We start from the raw sequence: 5,386 nt of genomic DNA, 5'->3' as shown, positions 1-5,386 counted from the left end.
ATTTTATTAATGGAGTACTATGATCATCATATTTATTTGGATATCGGCATTAGATATATCTTCGTGAAATTCAAAAGGCATTGATCTGTGTTACACGTATTTGTTTCATCAGCAAGTGTTTGTTACATAATTATAATAAATATATGACAATTAGAGTGATAACTAATATTTTTAAAGATTCATTGCGACTAAATATTTATGCTTATAGATGCTAAATTAAGTAATACTACGTTCAAGATATTATTAGTTATGATTGGTTATTTTGATCACTGAAAGTCTAATATTTTCAAAAGGCTCGCTAAGTTTATTATTGATAAAGACATATAGAGAACTATTCTCTATGTTACTTGCCTCGAATTTGCTCATGAATTAGCAATTTTTAGAAAGATATTTTAAAACATCAGATTTAAGCCCTGATGCATCATGATGAAAAGACGTTGGATCCAAGTCCTAATGCATTATGGCCTAATACATACTATTTGAATAAAACAATGGGTTCGAGTCCCAATGCACCACACCTACGATATAATAATGATTGGGGAAATAATATGATTTTAATTTAAAAAAACATGAAGCACGTCTCATTGTATCTGCTCCATTCCTAAAGTGAATGTAAAGCAATAGATCAAAAGTTTGAAAAAAGTCTAACTAATCATCAGGGCCTTATGAATGTATATGGGCGTGCCAGAGGCCAAAAACATAATATCATCATTATAGTAGTTATAAAAAGAAGAAGAATAAGGGTTCTTAAAGTAATTCTTAAAAAGTGAAGGCAATATTTGCCATCACAGTGGTATGAAATTAATAATAAAGTATATCTAGATGATTATAGTCCATTCATTGAAAGAATGAGACTTGTGATAAGCATTGTGAATGGAGACTCATTCTTGGAAGTGAATATAACTGTATGTGATAAATATTATGAATAAGGATGTGCTCATGCATGGTTGGATAAATACCACAACTCACATCTGAAGGAGATTTGAGAGAAATAAAGAGATTAAATATTCATGTGTGGTTGCATGAATATATCATTGGTCACGTACCTATGCTACGTAAAAAATATTTTGTCAGCCCTTATCAAATATTATTAAAGGCAAAAGTAAAGCGAGAACATGGTCTTGACTATAATAATTTTGATCATGACAAAAAATATAGTTTTCTCCGTGGAGGAGACATTCAGCATACGGATGGTGTGACAGAAGAACTATAGTACAAAATTATTTAAGAGCTCCGGAAGAGCATTTTTATAGTAAGTCTCAAAGAAACTCATTGAGTTTCAAAGATATTAGCCAAAATGGTGACATATTGAGACTATAAATGATGTGAAGATTGAATATCTTTATATTACTACAATTATACCGGGTAAATATTGAAGGTTACTACACAACTATAAGCATAATGAATTTACATGCTAGTTTAGTGATACAAAGGACTTATCAGTTGGAGAGGTCGATTTGACCATCCCGATTCAATTACGATATGCAGAATAATTGAGAATTCACATTGACATACATTAAACAATAAAAGATTCTTCAAGAATTCTTGTCAAGGCCTGGAATCCCGCTAGCGCCTAACATTTCACTTGCTAGGCAAGTCAAAGTTAGCTAGATTATTTAACCAATTTTAACTATTCGAAATAAAACATTAATAAAATAAACTGAAATAGTCTGAGATGGAATAATAAAACATATATAACGATATCTAACATCTCCTAGAATTCAGAGTCATGAATACATGAGCAACTAGAGTACTACACATATGGTTTGAAGCAAATACAACTATTCGAGACTAGACTAAAAATAGGATAGATAAAGAAGGGAACTTCAGGGCTGCGGACGCTATGCAACTATACCTCAAGTCTCCGAATGTAGCTGGAGTCAAGCAGAACACTACTAGACGCCGCTGGTATCAACGCCAGTATCTGCACAAGAAGTGCAAAAGTTTAGCATGAGTACAACCGACCCAATGTTGTAACGATCCGACCGGTCGAAATGAGCGGTAATGCATTATTCAGCGGTTTGAGGCCTTGAGTAGCTTCATCTTAGGTATTATGACTTGCACGTGTGGTCGGAATTGAATTTCGGGAAGTTCGGAGTTGATTCAGAAGGAAAATTCTCATTTCGGAAGCTTTAAGTTGGAAGAGTTGACTAAGGTTTGAATTTTTATTAAACGACCTCGGAATTGGTATTTGAAAGTTTCAATAGGTTCGTATGATGATTGTAGACTTGGACATATGCCCGGATCAGATTTTAGATGACCCGAGAGCGTCGACGCTTATTGCGGAAAGTTTGCATTTTGTAAGAATTTCATGATAAGTCAAACATCCCAAACGTCTGTCTTTTATTACAATAGTTCCCATCAATGTTTTTTCTTCTCACTACGTACTACCTTTACATGACATATCAGAAAGGTACGCTGAGTGGAATAAAGTTCAAATGCAAAATTTGAATGGTTGGGACAAGACTACAGTATTACCATTTTGTTTATAACAACAACATAATCTATTACAAAGATTATATCATAACACCAAGTATAAAGATTGCAAAATGTGACGTAGAGTTGTGGACTAACAACAACAACATAGACAGTATAATCTCACGTAGTGGCATCTGAAAAGGATAGTGTGTACGCAGACCTTATAGACATAGTTGTCGCCTGAAGAAATAATAACCATTGCATGTACATCTAGTAGTAAATAGGGAGTATTTGATACAAAGAGGAAGGGCTAGAGGCAGTGGCAGACACACGTGGTGGCAAGCGAGTTCAACTGAACCCGCTTCATCAAAAAATAATACTGTGTATATGTAAAAATTACGATTAAAGCTGTGTAAATTTTGTATAAATATTTTATTTGAACCCACTTGACAACTATATTTTATGACTAAAGTTACGTACATTTAAGATTGAACCCACTTGCACAAAATCCTGAGTCTGCCACTGGATAAAGGCGTGGAAAAACACCCCGCCACTCCTTCATTACTTTTTGGTATTGTTTTCAAAGAAAATAGAGGAGCTTAAGCAAGTGGAGTGGAGAACCAGGGGATAGTTGTATGCCACGACCCATTTTCTGAACAAGTCGGGACCGGCACTCGATCACTAAACATGACCGAGCGAACCATCTCTGCTTATCAAATCTATTATAACTCCTAACCTTATATGCAACAAGGCAATACTCCAACCAAGTACTTTTGATTAATGTAAATATTTAAATAAATCAATGAAAACTTTATTCGTAATAACTACTAAATTTATGCTAAGTTATTATAAAAAACATCTGAATCTTACCCCATTGACTATGTCTATGAAGCCTCTACTGATAAACTGACGCACTTCTCAGGACATGAGATTTCCTGGCTAGTTCTCTAAGTAACAAAGAAATAACTAAATAAAGATGACTCTAAGGAATACTCCACGAACAAAAGCGGAGCTCACTAATAGCACTGGAAGAGAAGGAAGTCCTAACTCGTAGCCTGCTCGCCTGCAAATCTGGTTCCTACGTTGTACCGCAGACCAACGTAGGTTCCCAAAAGAGAACGTCAGTACCACCCATTGTACTCAGTGAGTCTCAACAACAGGGGGCGAAACTTTAATAACATATACATTATGAGCAAATGTTCTAAATACATGTAAAACATAAAGCTTATAAGAATAATTCTAAATGATTGAATAATAGCAGCTTTTTTAATATTCTAAAAGAATTCTTTTCTTTTTCTTTCTAAAAAAAAATATACTTCACTTTATACTTTGGGAGTTCTAACTATCCTGACTTAATTCTGTCTCAATCACCGTGTGATCGGCACGGGTTCGATCCCAACCTGATCGAATAGGCCCAATCCATGAGGTGTCACTCGCTTCATGGTTCTCAGCGCTCATGTCTCATACCTTAGCATGGCTAAGTAAATTCTCAGCAATGAGACCCTCGGCTCGTGTGCTCCCTACTTTGGCACAAGTAGTTTCAGGAAGTCAACTTGGTCAGGACCCTAGGCATGGACGATGACCCCTTCTCAGAATAAAGGATACTCCCAAAAATCTTTTCTTTCTAAAACTTGTTCTTGTGACTTTGCAAGTCTAAATCTTTTATACATACTCATACTAGTATCCTCAAATGTAAGGCATGGCTTAAGAATGGAATAAACATTCAAAAGTATTTATAAAGGTTCTTGATCCTTCATGAATTTTCAACATGAAGATGGCATATAAGAATAACATAAAAATCTGAAATTTATGCACATATATCCAAATAATCATCTAAACTTTAGCTAGAAAATAATTCTAAGCTAATAGGTACTTACTACTCTAATTAAATATATATTAACTCTTTTATGCAATTCATCAAACACATTGTGTGCGTACTTTTGTGAGTTAAACCACTTTGGTAAAGTATTATATCAACTCACCTCAAAACTTCTCGAGCCAATACGTAGACCCCAGTCTAATTGACACCAGTCAAACAATCGATTCTACAACAACCAGTGCATTTTAATCAATTTTAAAGTTTCACACCTAAACATGAAATTTATTGTTGATATAGAGAAAGAATGGAATTGACTATTCAATTCTTACCTATTACTACTGTACGGTAATTAGCAATAGGAAATTTTATATACCCGAGTTCAAGAATTTGTGACTTGTAAAGAACCTAGAATTTTCCGTGCGTGGTTGCCTCTGTTTCGCAGGCCTGCGTTTGAAAACAGAATGACTCTGTTTTTGTTCAGGGCATTAAGCCCTTTGTATTCCTTTTTTTTGTACCCACTTCATGGGTAGGTCACGTGCACTCTCCTTTTTTCCTTTATTTTGTTTGTTTTTCTTTTTTTAAAAAACTTAACTAATAATTAATGATACTCACTATCAATAATTAATAACACTAAAATTATTAATATATTATTAATATTCCTCTAATTATATATCCAATTATTTAAGTGTGTGTGTGTATATATATATATATATATATTTTTTCACTATAGCGTGTCTCGAAACTTTTATAAATTTGAGGAGTGTTACAATCTTCTCTCCTTAAAAACATTCGTCCTCGAATGTTGCTAAGGCCTTATTCTTAAGCTAACAAACATTCCTTAAGTACTTGAACCTCTTAAGTTTTTTTAGCACTACTCACTCTTCTAAGGGACTCAAAATTTTGACTAACTCCCTATATTTTAAAAAAATTCGGCAGAGTTTCCCTTGTAAATTGGACTATCCAGAAAATATCCCAGTCACAAATACCACAAATACCACAAATACCCCAACAACAACCCAATACATCATAACAGGCCATTCATATGCACTATACACAGCTCATAAACTAGTTACACACACTTCGACAAGGAGGTACCATAATAACCAACCAAATTCTAAAGCACAACACTTTACAAAAAGTAAATAACTT

Source organism: Nicotiana sylvestris, chromosome 8, assembly GCF_000393655.2.
Source record: "Nicotiana sylvestris chromosome 8, ASM39365v2, whole genome shotgun sequence".
Classification (NCBI taxonomy): domain Eukaryota; kingdom Viridiplantae; phylum Streptophyta; class Magnoliopsida; order Solanales; family Solanaceae; genus Nicotiana; species Nicotiana sylvestris.
This window is presented reverse-complemented; position numbering follows the sequence as displayed.